Source organism: Uloborus diversus, chromosome 2 (assembly GCF_026930045.1).
Source record: "Uloborus diversus isolate 005 chromosome 2, Udiv.v.3.1, whole genome shotgun sequence".
Classification (NCBI taxonomy): domain Eukaryota; kingdom Metazoa; phylum Arthropoda; class Arachnida; order Araneae; family Uloboridae; genus Uloborus; species Uloborus diversus.
The window spans coordinates 97,108,123-97,131,398 of NC_072732.1; the positions used below are offsets into that span (position 1 = coordinate 97,108,123).

General features: G+C 31.3%; 1 protein-coding gene across 1 annotated transcript in view; it reads right to left on the minus strand.

Annotated features, from left to right (window-relative positions):
- LOC129217188 (uncharacterized) overlaps positions 1 to 23,276 on the minus strand; it is a 188,734-nt gene that overhangs the window by 24,328 nt on the left and 141,130 nt on the right. The window lies entirely within an intron of this gene.

The following is a 23,276-nucleotide window of genomic DNA, read 5'->3' on the forward strand; positions in this document are numbered from 1 at the left end:
ATTTAAAATTCAAACTCTAAATTTCCTTCCATTAGAATTATGTTGTCTTGACATTAATTTCACCCATTTTCCTTCAAGTCCTTATTCTCTTATACCCTATGGAAATAGTTTCGATGATGTGTGCTCAGTCATAAAAAACGAGGTAGTACATCATGGCCGGATAATTGGACTGTTCGGGCAATTAGAGTTCGGATAACTGGAACCCTACTGTGATATAACCCTAATTAAATGTATCTTCAAATTCAGAAACCATTAATTATGTTATGAGGAGGGAAAATTCACGTCACAGAATTTACAATTTAAAAATATCGATTTTTTTAAACCACTTTTTGGGGAGTTATTTCTGAAATTTGTCGTTTAATGGAGCTTTAAACGGTAAGAAATAGAATTCACATCTATGGAGTGACCCAACCAATGATTAAAAAAATAATAATAATAAAATAAAATAAAAAAAAAAAATATCGCCATTTTTGGTTTTGGACCAAAAATGGCCACTGGGGGGGATTTGGAATGTCTCCCCTTTCTAAAATATCTGCATATACTATGTCTATAAATATGCCAAGTTTCATAATTTTATCACAAAATGCAGTTTCTTCCCCCGTAGCCCCCTGACTATTTTTTTTTTTTTTAAATGAATAGAGATTACGACGTAGACTATTTAACAACACCATTTGTAAATGTTTGGAGACTGAGAGAGGAACATTTTCGTATGCAAGGAAAAAATAGAAAATCATCGTAATGATTGTCTGTTTAGGGAGTCTTTGAATTGTGTAACTATGATGCACGATATGAGGGGCGCCTGGTAGCGCTCCGTCATTTTGTGACACCCGGGCGATTGCCACGCTCGCCCTCCCCCTCCCCCCCTTTCAGACGGCCGTGGCAAAGCTTAGGCATAACCCCATAATAAACTAAAAATATAATATTATGCAACATTAAATATGTTTAAAAGACTTCATCATATTAGAACATTTTTCATGTTACTAAACATATCCAAATTAAGAACCATGCATGTGTTGTATTTTTGGACATATCCTAAGGTACAACATGATAGGCTGTCCCAAGGTGAAATCACCACAGAGTTTAAAGAAAACCAAAACGGTAGTCAGTTTAGATGCACTATGAATATTTTCTCATAACCGAAATATTTAAAGTACCTACATCTCTTTTATAACAAAACAAAATTCAGTTGATTAATTTTACGAATGCAAAGACAGAAAATGAAATAAAACTGAAGAAAATATTTACGTTGGAGTCACAAAATTTTCTTTCTCTCGATAAATGATCAATTTAATTCTTTTGATTCTGATTGCTACTTTGGCAGCATTTAGTGGTGAAGGTTTCTATTAGAAATTACAAAAAACATGGCTGTAAAAATAGATTCCTAGAAATTAGCAGTGTCCCAAGGTATAAATTTCATTTTCCGCAAATAAGTGCTGCGTTTTCTTCAAATTGCTATAGATCTGTTTAATGATTTCCCTAAATTTTTTTTATTTTGTTTTAGCAGTTGTTCTAAATAGTCAAAAACGCAGAAATAGAGAATTTATTATTCTAAAAAAAAAAAAAAAAACGCAGCGAAAGTAAGTTTATAAAGCTTTTCATCCAACAAGTAATGTATCGATCCCAAGAAAAAATAAACTTTGACATCCCAAAAGGCTAGAGATGAGAACTGGTTTATCACCGACATGTTTCAGTGGTACATGCATCTAGGAATCAAACAAAATGTTTTTCTGGGCGTTTGCTGAATTTATATTATCGAATGTAAGAGCACTGGTGTGAAAGTTCATACTACTTTATGACATGTTTCCTCTGAATTGATAAAGATATCCCTTCGGTCGATGATTCAGCTGTTACTCTTTTCACTTTTATGGAAAAAAAATTTGATTTTTCGGTCGTGATCAGTGAAAGAAAGGAAAACCAGATAAATAACTAAAGTAGTAAAATTAAAAAACAAAGAAAAGGATGTAAATTTTAAAACATTTTTCGCGACTATATTCTATAACTATAGAGGGTGTTTTGTTAACACATTTTTAGAACGATTTCGATGAAAGAGTCACAAAAAGAAAATATTTTCGATGGGAGAAAGCTGGATCCAGCTTATAATTAGAAGTATTAACTATCGTCTGCTACATTTTAATTTTCTTAAAATGTTGCATGCAAACAAGCATTAAAAAGAAGGCTACGTCTTTGCATTTTCAGAGGAAAAATATAATTGTTCCACAGTTAAAAAAACAATGTAAAACGCATAGTATAAATATTTCTAAGTGCAGCATAGTATAAATATTTCTAAGTGTAATAAGCAACATCGTTAATCCGAAGGAAATCCAGTCAATCGGTTTTTTTACAAGGAAAAGACTACAAATGAATACCCGAAGAAGGTATGGTTTCTAATATTTTTAAAGTGAAATCACTGCTACTGCTAAAGGTGTCCGGGACATATTTTGAAAAAACGAGCTGATGTGTGCATCACAGGACTTCCTTTTACTCCAATTTAATGTCATTTCCCCATTATTCGCTATTTTAATGTGATTCAATATTTATTCTCTAAATATCACCAACAATGGCCAAATTGAAACCAAAAAAAAAAAAAAAACTCCGCCAAATTTGTCGCCAAGTTGGCGACAAAACTTGGCGACCAAAAGACTGGCGATATATCGCCAAGTGTCCGACAAATTATAACGCCACTTGAGTTTACATCGAAATTAACAATGATTTCCCCCCAAAAAGGTGCAAAAGACCCCCTTAGGAACATCCGAAAGCAACCAAAAGGGGAGGTGCACAACTAGACCCCACTACGAGTCTATGTACCAAATTTCAACTTTCTAGGACATACCATTTTTGAGTTATGCGAGATACATACGCACATACGCACATACGCACATACACACATACGCACATACATACAGACGTCACGAGAAAAGTCGTTGTAATTACCTCGGTGATGGTCAAAATGGATATTTCGCGTGTCTATACATTCTTAGGCACTTTTCCGCATGTGGTCGAATCGAAAAAAAAATTCAACATTCGTTTGGGGGTGAGCAAAATGGAAATTAAGGGCGATTTTTGAGTGAAAATTTTTTCGCGAATACAATACTTCCTTTTTTGTAAAAGGAAGTAAAAAACATTATTCAACCGTTTAGAGTTTTGAATTTTTTTGCACTGATTCACCATCTATTTGATAAGCAAAATCATAACATGAATATTTAGAAAAAAAAATGTTTTATTCAAATTTAATTTGTTTAAAAAAATAGGGTGACTTTAAATCGCTGAAACTCAAAATATTCTCGGTCAATTTTCAAATTTTTTTTCAAAAAATAATGCTCAAATATCTAAGATTTAATTTTTGTTCGGTGATTTATAGAGATATTAATTCTATAAAAAATAGAAAATATTTGAACAAAAATTTCGAAAAATTCGAAGATACTGTTTGTTAATCATATTTTTTGAAGTAAACGGTTTTTTTTTTTTTCAAATTTTCGGAATACAAATTAAAGTAAACTGTTTGAAAACGATATGCTCCAAATTTCATTACTTTATCTTTATCAGTTCTTGACTTACGAGAGTTTAAATGCAAAAAATTGGGAAAAATTGCGTCATGGAGAAAAACGCATTTAAAGTTTTAAAGTTAATGCATGCAACAAGAATAATTATATCTTTTGTTCTGATAAAGATGTAATCAAAATTCAAACATCCTTTCAAGCAGAAAAAAATAGATAAGTCTTTTAAATTAATTTTAAAAAAAAATGCAAAATTTGATGATTTTTATGTTCTAGACTCCCTTAACAAAGACCACCGACGCCAACGCAGAAATCTATTGCAAACTTTTAAAATTCATCTGATACCAACAGTAAATAAAATAATAAATCAAAATTTATACAACTTAAAAAAGCTAAGAAACGTAATGTTCTCTCTCATTTTCTAAGTCATGTGACTCAACGCAAGACATGTTGTAGAATACTGTACAAAAATTACTTGAAATAAATATATCACCAACCTTGATGACGCATAGGTTTATCCAAATAATTGTAACCAAAGAAAAAAAAAAAAAAAAACGAGCCGAAGTGTGCATCACATGACTTTCTTTTACTCCAATTTACTGTCATTTCCCCATTACTGGCAATTTTAATGTGATTCAATAGTTTACTCTCTAAAAATCACCAACAGTGGCCAAACACCACTTGAGTTTACATCAAAATTAACAATGATTTCCCTCCAAAAAAGGGCAAAACATCCCTTTAAAAACACCCGAATGCAACCAAAAAGGGAGGTGCACAACTAGACCCCACTAGGAGCCTACGTACCAAATTTCAACTTTCTAGGACATACCGTTCTTGAGTTATGCGACATACATACGCACATACGCACATCCGCATATACGCACATACATACATACATACGTACATACTGATGTCTCGAGACAACTCGTTATATTTAACTCGAGAATCGTCAAAATGGATATTTCGCGTGTCTATACGTTCTTAGGCACTTATCCACGTGTGGTCGAGTAGGAAAAAAAAAAAAAAAAAAACTCAACATTGATTCGGAGGTGAGTAAAATGGAAATTAAGGTCGATTTTTGAGTGAAAATGTTTTCGCGAATACAATACTTTCTTTTTTGTAAAAGGAAGTAAAAAGGTCAGTTTAAAAATGATCACAGTAAAAATATTTTCGTTATATTTATAACCTATGTGTCACTTCACATTGGCGTGCATAGAGCTTTTAATTTGGAAGTACACCTGTGCTAGGCTCATAGAAGTTGGATAAATCCACCAAATGGAAGTTCAGGATGCTCTTCTACGCATTTGAAGCATTTTATATTTAAACAATACAAACTAGGGTAACGGTACCAGAAACAGACAAGGGTCCAGTAACAGACAATCGTAAGTTTAGATTTTAATAATAAGAATTTCAGGCGGGTAAAACTGATGTTGATGTGGCTCATGAATACGGTGCAACCATCTAGTGTTATCAGAGGGAATTTTATGAGCCAGTTGGTATTTACAAGGCAGTGGTCGAAGGTTATGAACAGCCACCACGAGGTCAGATAGTGTTTCATGTTCATTTAAATTTAACAAGACTTTAGTTCTAAAAATAAAGAACTTTTGCACATTTTGAAGAAAAAAAGGGAATTTTGTCCATTAGTCATCCTTTCCTTATCCTATCTGTTACTGGATATCATCAGTTTTTTCGATGTCTTTCACTGGGGTTGCCTTTATTTTCGAAATTGAGCAAATAAAAATATAATTAACTAATTCAAGGGATCCAGAAGCAGCCAAACGTTAGATGATATGTAGTTGCATGCCAGAAAAATAGTTTAAAAAGTCTAAATACATTGCAAGGCTCAGGAAATTGGGTTGACCTGAGAGTGATGTCTGAAGCACGTCTGTCACTGGTGCCGTTTTTTATCCTACTTTATTTTGATAAAATATATTAAAGCTAACCAGTATTTTATTTTTGCTATAAGCGAACTATCTATCAAGCCCTAAGTTTTGGAATTACGTCCGTGTATGCATATTCAACATGACTATCGGCATAATATCTCACCCGGAGTTGACTTTTTAATTTCTATCCTATCTAGAATTGCATTCTAGTAAAAAGTTTACAATTCGAGACTTTTGTTTTTCCCAAGCTAAATATCCTTTTAGGATTTAAATTACCGTTGCCGTACTCTCTTTAAAAAAAAAAAAAATAGGTACACTATATATCATATAATTTGCCTAAAGCTATTTCTTATAACTGCAGATTTTATATTTCAATAGACGTATAATTATTAATTTAAGAAAAGATGAGAATTCAAGATTTAAAATTTGATGGGATTATATTCATTACTATTTAAACCACAGTTCTGAATCGAATTTTGTATGGTTTGATTTGAATACAAAAAAGAAGGAAAAAAGAGCTATTCCCTTAGAACAGCGATAATTTAATAAGATTTCCTGATGTTCTTCGCTTACTAATTGATAAGCGAAGAACAACTAAACGCTCACTTTAGAGCCTGTTAGAGCTTTTTTTTTTTACTGGATATTTTTTTTCTACAGTTTTTTGTGGTGTTTTCTTACCCGGCGTTTATCATTTTTCCGTTGTTCAAACACATAATTGCACATATTTTTTAAAGAAAAAAATATTATTTTTTAAAAATAATTTTTGTGCGAGATCAGAGATTCTTTAGCTTTGATTTTTTCCCCTGTATTTTAATAATAATGCTGCTATTATTCTAAGTAGATGCATTTTTTCTTAGAAATAAAGTTTGAACGTATGAAATTTCATGAAACGCAGTGCATTAAAATATGGCTTGTTCATCAAACATTATTTTTTTCTCGATAGGGGAACATTAACATCTGTGTAAATTTTCAAAAATCTCTAAACATAATTATATGGAATCAGAATGAAAACATATACAGCTGCGTTATTAAAAAATATTATGACAATCAGAAAGACAAGCGAGTTTAATACTTAATTAAATCTTAAAATGCTCCACAGTATTGATTATCGTTACATGCCAATTTTTTTAAAATTTATTAATGACAAGTTTCTTTCTGAATACTTTCTACTCTTGTTAGTTTGTTCAAATTTAATTTTTGATTTTACCGACTCGCAGTTTATTAGTAGTTAAAAAAAAAGAGTTAATTATTGGTTAAGTGCTATTTATACGTCCAAACCTTAAGTTATTAACTCCAAAACAATTTTAGAACATCTGAAAAACTGACTAAACGGTTTACAAGAATGATAAAACCCGACCTTTGATTGTATTCTTTGGGAACTTTATCATTAGTTACTCTTAGTTAGATCAAGTAGTTTTATTTCGTTGCATTTTAATTTACTGCAATGAGATTATATTATATTTAACTTTCAATTTGTAAAAAAAATTTCCTCATCCTTGTGCGAATTAATAGAATCAAGCTAATTTCTTTACAAAATCATCTTTATTTACATCATTTAATTATAAAATCAAAATCACCACTTATTATGCCCCCCCCCCTTTTTTTGTCCAGCACCATTTTTACTCAACTGGGTATAGAGTCAACTAGGCTTTAGCTCTTTTCTTTGAGTTCTTGATCTTTAAACCATGTTTTTAGCAAAGCATAAATCATTTTTTCTTTTGTTGTGCAATCAGATTTTCACTCAATGTCACAATGGTCTGCCTCTTGTGTGGAGAAATATCCATGGCGAATAAAAAGATAAAAAGTTACCGGATTGAGAAAAAAGCAGCAAAAATATGTAGAAATTTATAACACTTAAACAAAACACAATATTTATGACAAAAAAAAAAAGAAAGGAAAAAGAGGGAGTTTATAGCGCCTAAACAATTGGTAGGCTAAACTGCTGTTAAAAACAAATATTGAACAACCTAAAAAATTCGAAAACTAAAAATTCCAAACTTGATTCCATTGATTCGCACAAGGGTGAACTTGGAATATTTTGTAGAAAACATCAAAGGCAGTTTAATTTTCGAAACTGACTTACAGGTGACCATATAGTAATTGAACTGCAGTGGAGCTTCATTTTTCTCTAATCATCGAAAATAAATATCATTGCCATAATGCCAAAAATGAGATAATAAGAAATTTGAAAATAATGATAATGGTACGCAAAAACCAAAATATTGAAAGGAAATTATTTTGCAACGTAGATCATCAAGGTTTCGTTTTTGCCAAACGAGAAAAAAATGATAATATTGGCTCGAAAAGGAAAAAGTTAATAATCGAAGTAAAATGTTGGGAACGTTTCTTTTATTTGCTTATCCCCCCCCCCCTCTCTCTCGTAACTCCCTCCTTTTAGTGACAACTTTCCAACCTTTTTTTTTTTCTTTTTGTATTACGACGAGAACTTTGCATAAGTATGTGTGTTAGTAAAGTATTAGCTTGATGAAACTCTGCGACACTTTTCAAGAACAGAAGTTTTGCGAAAAAGAGAACAAAAAAGCATTGCCTAAAAGCTGAAAATCAACTGTTGTTATATGCAATGCCGAAATAATATTCGAATCGTAAATTGAAAATTAGACTGTGCCACTGAAATTTTTTAAGAGGGAGTGGGAGGCTTGTTATTAGGGGCGTTTTTTTTCTTTTTAGGGGATCTCTGAAGTATTTGGGGAGGAGGACGTGAGTCATCGTTCTTGGAGGCGGGTAGGGGGACATGGTACCTATGTATTCACATCATTCAATTACAACAAATATTTAGTTATTGTAGCAAATATTTATTATATTAATAAATAGAGAACAATTGGAAGGTTTCTGTATATAGCAATCAATCTAAATCACGTCATCAAAAAATGCATTGATAATTCACATCAATCGACAAAAGCACTGCATCACAAATAAAATAGCGCATGTTTTAGCAATTGTTCTTACTTAGGGATAAATTAAAGCGCCAAAAATTGAGAAATAAAATAGTGCAGGTCGTAGCAATGATTCTTACTTAGTGATAAATTATGGGATCAAAGTTTGAATAGGTTATTTGTATGACTTGAGACTCTTTTGCATCAGAGATAAAATAGCGAAGGCAGTTGATAGCGATTCTACTTTGTAATGAATTGTAGAGTGGAAGAAATTCATTTCTTACTCACATGTTTAGATAAATGACTGTGCCAGAACTAAAGCATCGGTCCTAGGAATAGCTCATAACCGGAAATAAATTATACTTCCCTAACATTGCATTGCCTATTAAAAAATAGGAATACATGAATATCTTATTCATAAAAGAAATAGTGCACGTAGGCGCTATCAGTAGTTTATTTCGCCAAGCCTTACTTAATGATAAAGTGCCTTCCTTATTCTTATCCAATTCCAAGTTTTTACTACAGTAGAACTCGCTTAGAACGAGCCCTGATTTAACGAGAACCCGGATTTAGAGAGGAAATCAGAAATACTTGGTTGATACAATGTTAAGTCTACGGGAGTGTAACTCGCTTTTCACGAGCAAACCCTTCTTAAAGCGAGTAATATTTCTGTGATTCATGAAATTTATATTGATTTCCAACTCAGTTTACCCTTTATTGGTAAATTTTCTTCAACTTTCCAAAGTCAACCGAATTTAAAAATAAATTATAAACCCTGAAAACAAGAGATGACAGAACTTTATTTAATTTGTGGAGTAAAGAAACATTTAAAAATTATGTAAGTATGTATTATAAGTGTATTCCTCAAAAACAAGGGCACAAGAGACTCTCAGGCAGTTCAAAGCAAAATAACTGACTTCCTTGGTTCTGTTCGGGGCTTAAAAAGAAGAAGAAAAAAAGCGATTATATTTTTTTTCTCGAACTCGTTTTTTTACGAGCACTCGGTTATAACAAGCAAACATCGCGGTCTCTTTGTGCTCGTTATGAGCGACTTCGAACTGTAAAAACGATTCAGAAACGTTCCTGGAAAATAATGGGCAGCTGATGTGTCCGATTTCTGCCAGAAACATACCTTGCAAAAACCAGCAAAATTTTCTGTTAATATTCAGTAACCTTCCTGAAAAGTTCAGAAATATTCGATTTTAAAGCCAGTCGTGTCTCTGGAAAATTAGAGTAAACTTAGATATAATAGATATCTTGTCGCCTTCCTGATTCACAAGAAAGGTTCATACGCAGTACTGCAAACATAGCCAAAGCTAAGCCAGAATTGCAAGCAAGTAACGAGAATTTTACTCGCCTGCAATTCTTGCAAAGCAACGTACTCCATACTTATTCATTCCCTTTGAGAGCTGTACCAGCACGGACGAGACATAAATGAACAGAAGCCGATACACTTCATAAATACGCTTAGTCAATCTTTAAACTGGGAGTTAAAAATATTTTTTACAACAGTAAGAAGTCTGCATTCGTGCAACTTGTAGCGTTTCAGGAAACATTTTGACAGTGATACTCGATTTTTCCATGAAGTGGATAAAAACCATTGAAATCCCTTAATGTTACATTGAAATACTCAGTAACGTTTCTGAATTTTTTTGCAGTGCGATTGTATTTAGTTCACAACCTCTCTTTCTTTCTCTCTCTCTCTCTCTCTCTCTCTCTCTAATACATGTCTATCTTTTTTAAACCTTGCAACTCAATTTTCCCTCACTTCCTGTGATCGGATTCATTCGAAATTTCTTACAAGCAAAGAGGTCCGGTTACCAAAAAATCGGCAGAAGATAATCGGCAATTCCCGATTAATTAGCTACCAACTAATTATGATGATAATGATCTATAATACAACAATTTTCCATCAACTTTTCTCTTTTTCTTTTTATTACAACTTCAACTCTTCAGAATTCGGAAATTTTTCGTTAATTTCTGTGAGCGATGATTTATTTTTCTCAGTTTTCATGATTTTTCTGAAAAATATTTCAAAATTTATTCAAGTTCTGTAAACCATTTTTTAAAATTTAATGTTAATAAGTTATGTTCTATTTATTTGTTAAATCATGTTCTATTTATTAAAAGTTCTGTTTTATTAATGAACTATGTATGAAAATTCAAATATTTAGTTTGTAGAACGTTGACTATAGATAGACACTTTTAGTTTTGAATTGACTTTTCTACTAGTAGTTTCCATTTAATGTATCAGGCCTTTTATCCTTTCAAAAACTGTAGTACAATCTTAAAGCACGATGCTAAAGCTAGGGTGTGGATAAAAGGAATGAAGTATAGGATGAGTGCTATATTGTCTATGTGATGGATGTGCAGATCAAAAGGAAATAGAAAAACTAAATTAATGCAAGAAGTTCTGAACAGAACTAAATAAGCTCACTTTCCCGTCCACCAATATCGACTTTCTAGTATATGATTAATGTTCTCAAAATTAGCTAGAACCTCGCATTTTTTCAAGCATAACTTTTAAACAATTTAACCTGAATTCTAGAAATAAAATATGCCTCGCTTATAGAACCTCTAAACAAATTCCATCTTTCGCAGAAAAGTGTGCCCATTCGATTGGTATCAAATAGCATGTTTTCACCACCAAGTTTGCTAATTGACTTTGTACATGTAACTAATGTATCCGTTCTGCAAAGAAAAAGCAGAAACAGATACAGTGGCTCCCAAAAGTGTTCGTACACCTACGACTTTCAATAAAATAGGCCCCTATGCCTTGGTTAGAATTAATATTTCGGAACAGGTATTTAATTATAAGATACATGATCTATTTTTAACAAAACTACACGAAAATTTAAAACATTAAAACTTAATTTTTTAAAAATCAAAAACCAAAAAGTGCAGGATATTTTATCTCACAAAAGTATTCGTACACTTTGAAAAAATGTCAAAAAATAAGTAAATAATCTAACTTTTTATAAAATTATTATTTAGTAGAATATCATGCAGCATCAACAACGGTTTTTAAACGTTTTCATCTATGATGTCTTCTACATCAAAATTTTCATCTATAAGTAAGACGTTGTTCCAAAACTTCTTGAGCTTATTTATCATTGATTTTACGACGGAAAGCGTAAGCTTACTGTTTTTCGCATGAACAAGAAAATTTCTGAGGGAAGATGTTCCCTTTAATACAGCTAATCAGAGAACTTAGCGAACAATTTTAGGTGAAAATTAAACGTAAAATGCTTCATTCAATTCTGCAGAAACTTTTTCAGCACTCAAATGCGTATTTTTAATAATTTTTTTAACTGTAAACCTCCGATCACGCTTTGTTAACTTTGCCAGTTGACCTTTTCTTACCTTGTTTTTGATCTGATTCTTGTCTTAAAAGTATTTTATCAAGCACTTCACTATAGAATGGTATAAATTAACTAATTTAGAGATATTTCAAACCAATTTACGGCTACTGTGAGGGAAAAAAAACTAATTTTAAATCGTGTTTGTTGTTTTCTGCGTTTACCAGCCATTTAAAAATAATAAGCAGAATATTAGGGAATAAATAAACAAAAAAAAAAAAAAAAAAAGGCAAATGACTTTACAGTGTCATTACAATGCAAAAATAATAAAAAAAACCACATTTGATAATTTTAATCATGAATTTATTCGAAAATATTTCAGTGTACGATGACTTTTGTGGCATATTTTTTCTCTGTCTCTTCGTTTTTTGACAAATTTCAAAAATAAAATCTGGAAATATTTTGAAAAAAACTACTGGGTTTTATTCAAAATGGCATAGGAATGGTGCGAAAAAAATTGGACTTCATATTCGAATTCAGTTTTGCGTTATTTTGGTTTATTACAAAATCTCAAGGTGTGCGATCACTTTTGGGAGCCACTGTATGTTACTTAGAAAATTCTGAATGTTTCTGCTCACTTTCCCTTCTCGATTAAATAGCGTGCAAACATACATGCGTTTATTTATTTTGCTTGACTCCCTATCTACCATGGACGAATACAGAGAGGTGGGGGAGGGGAGGGGCAAGTTGCGGCAACAGCGTCCATCAGGGCCTGATTACTGAATAGGCCAAATAGGCCGTGGCCTGGGGTTGCCGATATTTTGGGGCCTCGCAATGTCTAAAATTATTTTAGTCTATGGCTAAAATTGTTTTAACCAATGCCTAAAATTGTAAATTTTAAATACAGAGCTCATAAAAGCATTTGACCTACCGCGCCTCGATATCTCAATCGGTCCTGGGCTTCGATATCTACTCAATGTAATGTATTTTAAATGGAAAAACAACAAATAGCATAATTGCATGGTTTCCAGAATCTAGAGAGGGGGAATTGACCCCCTAATCGCTCGAATAACGGGTCTGCCCCTTCCTTTTTGAGTTGGATACGCCCTTGTTGTCCACCAATCACAAAGCGAATAGATCTGCTGTCAAACCATGGCAAAGTCAAATCAATAAGCAATTTTTATTGTTCAGTATCAGAGAGCAGCTTTTTTTTTTTTTTTTTTTCTGTTTCGACTCTCGTAATGCAGGATAATTATATTAAAAAAAATGTTGAAAAATTTAGGGCAAACTGTTTACAAGTTAGTGAGCCGCCCATATAAAAGTACTGCCAATGGAGACAAGCCGCGTACCTCCTTCAATGGGGTCGTTTCCAAAATTTTAAAGCTATTTTTTTCTGAAAGAGCATGCTTAAAAACATAGGATCTGACCATTTTTTAAATAATTTCTTTAAGTTTAATATTTTTAAAAAATTACTTAAATCGGAGAGCTTTTATTGTTTACATTTCTTGGCGATGACATCACAAATGATGAAATGCCATTCTGTGTTGCCATTCACAGAACAAATTATTTAATTCTCATCTTTACTCACGTGTATTGGCAACGATATGGTTGATATCAACCGTAGAGCGCAATTTTAATTCGCTGCTTGATTATCATAACGTGGAAACGTAGTAGAAAGATGCGGCAAAGTGCATCATTTGTGACGTCATAAAGACCACCCCTTGTTTGAAAAATCGGATATTTTGAAAAATTAATTTAAAAAAAACTGTTGGGAAAATAAAAGTATTTTCTGGGCCCATGTTATTTTTTTTTCTTGCTCATTCTATCCATTTCAATGACTAAAAGTAGTACTTTTGACTGAAGGAAACCACCCCATTGTCACTAAATCTGCTATTTCATTTTATTTAAAAATTCAATCCTGATAACGATTTTTTAAAAATATGTTTTCGTTCTTTTTGCGCGTCTTTTATTTCCTCAAAAAGCGATTACCAAAATGTGTAGATTCATATCGTTTTCATTTGATACTGAACACGTGTCCTTATTCCCAGTATCAGCTCTTCTACTTTCAAAATATTTTTTTGTTTTTCTATCCTCTCTTTCCTTACCTTTTTTTCTTCAGTTTCAAAGATGGAAAGGAATAAAATTACCATTCCTGCCGCAACATCGAGCACTTAAATGTTTGGAATATCAATTGTAAAAAAAAAAAATATTGCCATAAAAACAGAATTGCAAGCGATAATAATGCAAAAGGTATAGCCATTGTATAAGCTTGTGTAATTCTTATAAAAGCTGTAGGTTTTTGTACAATACACCTAATTTAATTTTATTCTAGTAAAAGCGATTATAAAAATTGTTTCGGTTTTTATACTGTATGATACATTATTTTAGCATTTACTATTGGATGAGTTTATTTCAAATTTAGCAATATAGTAAGAATAAGAATTTTAAGCAACAGAATGAAGAATACACATAAATTGATTCGTAGATTAGAAATAAATTAGATTTTAATATTGTGGATCCGGAGGAAGAGAATTACAATTTTAAAAACAAAAATTATTTGCAGAATAAAAAAAAATGACATTTTTAATGTTTTACAAATTTTATAATAAACAAAACAGCGAAGAAAATAAATAAATAAAAACGATAGAGAAAATGAATACTAATTTCTGCTGATTAGTACAGTTTTGCAGACACATTGAAACATTCAGCAGCAAAAAAATTTAACAAAGATAATTCCTCATTAAAACTTGAACTAAATAAAAATTCAAAGTAATTTTAATATTGAATGTAGTTGTATATTCGTGGTTTTTTTATGGATATTAAATAATTCTTAAATCTCTTAAATTTCCATTTAAAATCAACGAAGCTACTAAAAATAAGCAGTTTTAAGTAGTATGATGGCATTTGGAAGTATTTCAACACCTATGGTTTATGCTCGATGCACATTTCGTGTGGTCATTTTGTACCTATTCCATTGTGCATATAAAAACCACAGTAAAAAGTTGTGGTTTCATAGTTTTTAAAAAAATTGAAATGAATTTGTACTTTCAATATAAAAACATATTAAATCACATTTGATAAACTCAAATCAAAACCACTATCGAAAATTCCATGTTTATTATAATTGGAAAGGAGAAAGATCAATCGTCTCATTCGAGGCACTGATAAGACGTTATTTTCTGTTTTGTAGTCACTGCTGCGTTCGATTTCTGCATATATGTGCAACATATGTAGCACAGCATCCCATCCTCCGTCCGATCCTTCAGTGACTTCATAAAGCCACCGGAGTCCTAATAAAAGCATTCATGGCCTTGTTGGGCTACAATCTAACTTTCTTAGTTATCAAATCACAGGAAAAAACGACGGTGTACAACTTTTTTTCTTTTTGTTTTTGTCATCTTAAAATATAATAAAAAATGATGAAACAAAAGTCCGCTGTAAAGAAAATTTTGACAAGACTCTTATGTAATAACTTCTGCTATACTTTTGCCTGTCGATAACAAACTGCTTGCTGATAATGCTTTGTCAAAAAAAAAGTCTTTCTGATGACGATAAACCTCGATTAAGTGATTTTTTTGCTATCCTGCGTCAAAAAATGGGAAATAATTTTATTACCTACATGGTCTTATCTGGCGTACGCATTTTCCTTACAGTATTGAAACATAAGAATCCAATTCATGAATAAGTATGCGAAATTCCACTCGACTATCTCACTAACATTTCTGTAAAAGGACTTTCATTTACTTATTTTTTACATTTTACCTAAAATCCTCCTTAATCCAGCATTTTCCTAAAAATACACAATTTTCTTTTTATAAGACTTGGGTGTTTTTAACTTAAAACGAAGATGTGTGTAAAATAATGCTTCTATATATCATTGCAAACTGCTTTTGAATTGTGTCATAAATTTTGAATTTTGCAAGTAAGTGCGTTGATGTAAAATCCTATTTCACTCGCGAAGCATACGACAACATTTTAACAAGGCATATTCCAAGGGAAGAAATTTATGCTTTGAAAATGGTAGTTTCAAGTATGAAATATTTGAAAAGAGACTCCATTTTCATGTTTTTACAAAAAGGAAAAATCAGTACTATTTTATCCTTCTTTCATCACTATTATAATCTGAAGCAGAAAAATTGTGATAGTGGTTTTATATTCATCAATAGCAAAGTAGCACACACGGCCTTCAGATTTGGGTTGAACAAGAAGTTTTACATCTTAAACTTAATGGAAATCTTTTATCGGAAAATATTGTTCCATCTATACTACGAGTATCAGTAAGGGGAGGTGGGGTACGCTGGACCGCGGAGCACGTTGGACCGGTCTCATTTATTTTAATACTATTGATATTTCTTATTTTATTTTATGACCAACACATAACACCTATGGTCCTACAAATCACTATAATGAAATCACATGGTACAGTTATACTGAACAAATTTTATTCCAAAAAGTGTTATTTCAGTAGTCCTGAGTAATTTTCAGAAAACTGTAACTTTAATTTTTTTAATGATTTTCATCAAGATTTCGGGGGAAAAAGGAACTCCTTTCTTAAAGTAAGTTCCTTTAGTTCATAATAATTGGCAATTTTTTCATTTTTTGTCAAAAAGAAAAAAATTACGACAACACTTTTTCAGACAAAGATGGAGGAGGTTGGTCCACTCTTTGTGGGGCACGTTGGACCGGGCCAACCTCTACTCCACATAATTTAAAAACTTTTTTTCCCTTCCTAAGTCTCAATAATTATAACAATATTCTAAGTGTTTGTATATTATAGATTTATTTCATTTCATGTTACACATGTTTTGAAATAATAATAAGAAGAACTTAGAGCAAAAAAAGCAAAGATATATTTTATAATTATTAAACAAAAACTGCAAAATTAATTTTACCAAAAGATTTATTTCATTTCTGCACTTTTTTACTACTTATATTTTGAAATATACTTTTAAATTTGTGCAGACACTTGTTTTCTAAGAGTAAAATATGCAGAACATGCTATAGTAAAGTTCCTATATTAAACAATTTTTTTTTACTAAACAAGCCTTCTACGTAGAAACAAAATGAAACAAATAATTGATTAAAGGAATACAAAAATATAGTCTCACTTAAGATTATCTAATTTTGATTTAGAACACAAAGATATGCTAACTTCAAGCTGTCAATTTTATTGTACTTTTTCTTTGAAATATATGATATTAGTGTAACAGGATTCTTTTCTTTTTGGAGTTGTTTCATGTAAGGTAATGAAGAAAAAAAGAGCTTTTCCCCCCTAGCAAACATTGAAGTAACTTTGCATAGAAGTAACATATGACTTATCCTTCCAAGTCCCAGTACAATAAAAGTGCTACTTCCAAAGCTCAAGAAGTAGTACTTTTATGTTCTCGTTCCCAGATATCATTTAACGCATCTTTAATTAACTTTAATCTACATTAATTGTCTCATGAATTTCCAATAATTGACTTTTCTTTTGATTTTTAAAAGATAATTGGGTACTAATAGTGAATACTTATTTCTGTTTTTAAATAAAGATGATTTATCAATTAAAACCAATTTAATATGTTATATTGATCTTTAAACTTTATATTTTTCACTATACACACAAAAGAGAATAAGGTAGTTACAAAGTTTTCAAGTATTTGTCACTAAAATTATAAAAAAATGTTTCTTGAGTTATGCGGTCCAGCGTACCCCACCCGTGGGGCACGTTGGTCCACTTTACGAGGTTCCGTTTAAAAATTAATATAAAAAAAGTCAACACTTAAAAAAAATCTGTGGTGTTGAGAAGTGTTTAGTGAAACTTATTGTGGAAAATCGAACTGCTCATTAAATTTTTTGATGAGATAAAAAATGATAAGTAAAAAAGCGGACCAACGTGCCCCACTTCCCTTTACTTGCTTGAAAAACAAAATGTGAACTGATGTTTGCCTCGCGAGATGAGAAACAAAAAATAATATATCTTTCGTTTTTCTTAATATGCTTGCTGCATGAGTTAACCTGCGCGAAAACAGTCTGAAAGTTTATGCAAAGAATTAAATTCCTATACTTATTAATGTCGACAATTACATATAAGTTCAGTTGTTTTATCATTGTAGGTATTCACAAACAGTTAATCTAATCATTTTTAATAATAATACCTTTTTTTAAATATTGATTATCCATTTATTTACGTTTACTTAAGCATAAATGGTTTAAACATAAGCAATTTATGAAGAGGTAAAATATATATTGATCACTGTAGTGTAACAGAGCAAACCAAAGACAGAGAGGACAACTAATCTTAGAAGAAAAAGTTTTTAATCGTAAAGAAAAGTTTAAATTACAGAAAAAAACATAAAGCTATGATTCTAGAACTAATTCTGTTTACAATTTCAAGAAAAAGCTCTTTTTAAAAAAATACAAAAAACAGTGGATTTTTAAATATTTAATTTAACTATTAGAAGGGAAAAAAGAATAATACTCACTTATAAAAAAAAGAAAAAGAAAAGAAAAACTAGAATTCAAAATAGCTAAGCACAGAAATTATGCTACTTCAAGGCTTTTTAAAAATATTTCCAGATTCAATGTAGTTGTTAATTTTATTTTCAGAATTGCTGTGACAGAGGAGACAACATAAAAGCGTTGAGACATGTTTTTTTTTTTCGAAATTGTGCTGTTAAAATGATTTTCATGTAAAAGCTATAGCTCAACTGATATTTCAAACTGCTGTTTCACGGACAACTAATAATATTCTTATTCTTCCTTCAAAGCAGGATATTTTTAAACACTTCATAAATTACTCATGTAATATCCATTATAGGGGAATGTGGGGCAAAGTAAAATGACTAAGATGCTTTTTCAAAATAAACAAATAGGAAATTTATTCTGAAAATTACAGTACACAAAAAAGAACATAACTTTCATTGAAACATTATTTTTATTTTTGGCAATAATTTTAAACCTTTAAAAAAAAAAATGAAAAAAGAAAAGAAAGAAAAAAAAAGTGGAAAATGTTCACTTTTTTTTGGGCAGCAAAGTGAAAAATCAAATATTTTTCTATTAAAATATTTTTTTTATTATAAAAAAAGTATTTTTGATCAATTGAATCTGTAAATAACATTTTGAATGAATAAATCATAAGAAAATGGAACAATGAACGAATCATTTAATTAATTAATTAATTACTGTTCGAAGAAAAATAAACGAGGGAGTAAAAAAGTGAATTAATGAGAAAATACGTGAATGAATGTTTAAATAAGAAAATTATTAAATGAAGGAATGTAAATGAATTAATTAATAAATGAATACGTAAGTATTTTAGTAAATGTGAGTGAGTAAACGAAATAAGCTATTTCACTTTGCCCCATCCACTTTGCCCCGCATGTACTCGATTACTTAAGCAAAATATTTAAAATACAAATAACCTTAATATTAATTAAATGAATATTGCACCGCATATTAGAAGGTATCAATTAATATTTGAAATGTTAATAACAAGAATTTTATAATTTTATAACATCAAAAATAATTTATGACTTACAACAAATATTACAATAAGAGTTTCAATTTTTGAAAATTGCTTGTATTATCAAATGCTTTAGTCTTAGGCGGCCCTTTTTTATGACTGGAATAGACTACATTGTCAAAATATTACTAAATTGGTGGAGCTAAACGCAGAGTAGATATTTCCCTTTTTCACTTCACTCCGCTATTTCACTTTTTCCCACATTCCCCTGCTTGATTTCACAAAATTAAACAAAGAATTAGTAAAAAATATGATTAATTTGTGGTATTTTAAAAAATGGACAAACAATTCCAAAGTGTAGGACGTAATTTGTACAATTTCGCTACGATTACCCTTATCCATGTAATTTAAACTCTTTACTAAAAATGCTGTCCAGGATAGTTGCTGCTCAACGCTTTCACTCGGTTTCATTTCCCTCTAAAATTCAAAAGCTGAAAACAAAATTTTCAAATTCTAATGTTTTCTTTTGGTAAATGCCTTTTTTTTGTGTGTGTGTATGTATGTGCGTGCGTGCGCGCGCGCGCGCGCGCGCGTGTGTGTGTGTGTGTGTGTGTGTGTGTGTGTGTGGTTGTGGTGTAAGATTATCGAATCAGTGGGGTCGTATCGCTTGCGTTTCCGGTATAACATATGTCCGATTTCTCACCGGCTATTCTCCGATTTTAGGATAGAATTTTATTCTCACATATATCTAATGAGAATGGTGAAGAATTAAATTATTTCCTTTCCCTCGGGCAACACTGAAGAAAAAATGTTATTTTAACAGTAACACAAATGTTGTTTAATGTTTTCGAAATCAATTGAATGAAAACATTGCCATAAAAATTAAAAACATTTGATGGAAATATTATTATTAAACTTTGTTACCTTCTGAAAGTTTATTTTCTTTTCAACAAAATGTTAATCATGTCTTGGTGTTTTCACTCTTATAAAAGAACTATAAGGAAAAGATAAAACTGGTACTTGAAATGAGTTTCTTTCCGTCCATACTTATTTTTATCGCACTTTTAGGAAATGAGTTTTTTTGATAAAAAGATTAAAATATTTTGAGAATTTTAGAGAAGCAAATATGTAGTTCTGCTCAATTCGAACATATACCAGTCATGAATGTGGTTACAAAAGTTTCATAGTTGGCTGACTAAGAATAAATGTTAGAAATATTGATTGCTTTGATCCAAGCAATGAAGAAAAAAATAAAGTAAAAATCAAGTTAGCTAAAACTTGATTTTTACGTTATAAATAAAGTAATAACGAAGTACCTTTTAGTAGTCTCATAAAATATAGGTACAAAATGCTATTTTTAACTAAAATCAGAATCAAGAAATTGTAATGTCAGTTGCTGAGATCAAAATAAACGAGTTGACGTGTGCCTCACATGGCTTCCTTTTACTCCAATTTAATGTCATTTTCCCATTATTGGTAATTTGAATGTCATTCAATAGTTTACTCTCTAAATATCACCGATAGTGGTCAAATTGAAACCAGATTAAAAAAAAAAAATCGCCAAGTTTGTCACCAAGTTGGCGAAAAAACTTTGCGACCAAAAGACTGGCAAAATATTGCCAATTGTTCACCAAATTGTAACACCACTTGAGTTTACATCGAAACTAACAATGATTTCCCACAAAAAAAGGGCAAAAGACCCCCTTATAAACACCTGAATGCAACCAAAAAGGTAGGTGCACAACTAGACCCCACTAGGAGTCTACGTACCAAATTTCAAGTTTCCAGGACATACCGTTCTTGAGTTATGCGATATACATACGCACATACGCACATCCGCACACATACATACATACGTACATACAGATGTCACGAGAAAACTCGTTGTAACTATGTCGGGAATCGTCAAAATGGATATTTCGCGTGTCTGTACGTTCTTAGGCACTTATCCACCTGTGGTCGAGTCGGGGGGGGGGGGGGGGGAAACAACATTCATTCGGAGGTGAGCAAAATGGAAATTTAGGTCGATTTTTGAGTGAACATTTTTTCGCGAATACAATACTTCCTTTTTTGTAAAAGGAAGTAAAAAGGTAGTTACTAAAAAGTTTTGAAATGAATATTACTACGAGCTCTTTGACGTATAACTTTCTTGCATAGGAGCGCAGAATTCTAACCAGCTATTCCATAAATTATGCTAAAGTTTTCACGAAACATCGTGTTTAATTCAAAATTCATAATCTGAAATGTTTGTTAGGTTTCAAGGATCTGATTGAATTGTATATGAAGTTGAAATTAAATTCATCAAAAGCGTTTGTTATTTTAGAAGTTCATGATTCAACATTCATGTTGAAACAGACAAATATATAGTTGCGATCTAGAACCTTCAAGTGCAGGGATTACTAGAAATTTTATCAAAATTCATCCAATAAAACTCTTTTTTAAAGAAAATTTTCGTCATTTTAAAAATTTTTGCAGGGAACGATAACGTACAGCACAGTTAGAGAAAAACTTCTTTTAATGTTGGGTTGGCCCCCATGTTGATTAGAGCTTCAGGATTAAATCAATCGATGCATCATTTTATTTAAACCGTATTTTTATCATAAAAATGATAATAAAACTGCTTGACAAATATTGCTTGGTAGTTTTAAATCGATGTTTTTATTTGCGTTTTATTTACCGCTTTAAGTTTCTACTAACAGCACATAATAAGGATTTGATAGTAAAGCTGGGGGAAAAGGAAAGGAAAACAAACAAATAAATAAATAAATAAATAAATAAAATATACAATCAATATTTATTTTTTGAGGACAGAGAAACAACAGTTCAAGCGCACTTAACAAATTCATAAAATTGAGAAAGTTCAAAGATTTTGAAGAGTCCTATAAAACTTTCACTTTTCTCACGATGGGACTTCGAAATCATCTGCACACTTCTCTATTTTTGTTTAAAAACTAAAAACGAAAAAAAAAAGAAAAAAAAATGCACTCCCAATTTTCTTATTCCACTTTGACAAAAATAAAATAAATACATGAAACTTTAAAATAAAAATTAAAAAAAAAATCTCAGCAATCATTATTTCACAATAAAAACCAATGCTGTGGATTCGAAGTCGAACTGATTTTAATTCGTATTTGGGAGTCTAAAACTTTAAAATTCTCGGGTCGGAATCGGTCATTTTCCCTCCTAGTCTGCATTTCTGCCAAAGAGTCGATTTGAGTCGGAGTCGGCCTCATTTTGGGGTACAGGAGTCGAAGGCCCTAAAAATCCAGGAGTTAGACTCGATCAAAGTCCCTCCTAGTCTGCAATTTTGCCAACGCTTTGGAGTCAGAGTCGAAGTTGAAGAAGCTATAACCCTGCTAGTCAGAGTCCAGAGTTAGTCATTTCTCTGCTAACTCCGCAGCCCTAGTAAAATTGCTTGCGATTTGAGCTTATTTAAGTTTGATTCATCTCTGCATTTATTATATTTATCTCTGACTTGCGTCAATATAGATTCTAAGAGCTACGGTTTTTCGATTTTTATTAACAACTTTTTTTTTTTCTATTTCTTAAAACCGAAAATTGAGATTATAATCAGAATCTGCGCAGTTTTTTCGGTGTCAAAAGAGAGCTTTTCACGTTGTCGTTAATGTTAAAATTTTTTCGACTTGTTCAAAAAATACCCTTAAAATAAAATTTAAAAAAAATCGAAAAAAAAATCGATCGCTAAATTGCTAAATCGAAAAAAAAAAAAAAATTCTATGAATACATGTTTTTTATCAAAAGCTTTTTCCAGCAATTTTTAGTTGAAGCAAATCCGCCTTTAACTCTAGGATCTATATTGGTCTTAAGTTTCTCCAATGTTTAAGTGTTTTTGAACTGTTTAAAACCGAACGAAAAATTCTTCAAACCAAAAAGTGAAAAATTGGAATGAGGTGCCCTCGCTGAGATCTTTTGAACAAAAACAATTTGTTCGAATCGGACTATTCAATCGAAAGTTTTTAGGGGACAGACAGACGAACATTTTCCTCGTTTTTTCCTTCGTTCGAACATTTCCCTCCAAAACCCTACTTTCAAAAAAAAATTTTTTTAGATATTTATTGAATTACTTAGAAAGTCGCCCGTCAAGGTATGCCGGGTGAAAATTGCTTCCACTCTTCTACCTTTCAACGAAGCCATTGCCTGTTTGGTGATTTTTTGCTGGTTGAAATTGTAACCTTAACTCCAGTGGATTAACCCTGAACTCCAGTAGGTAGCGTTCATTGTTGACCACTTTTTCGTTTCTT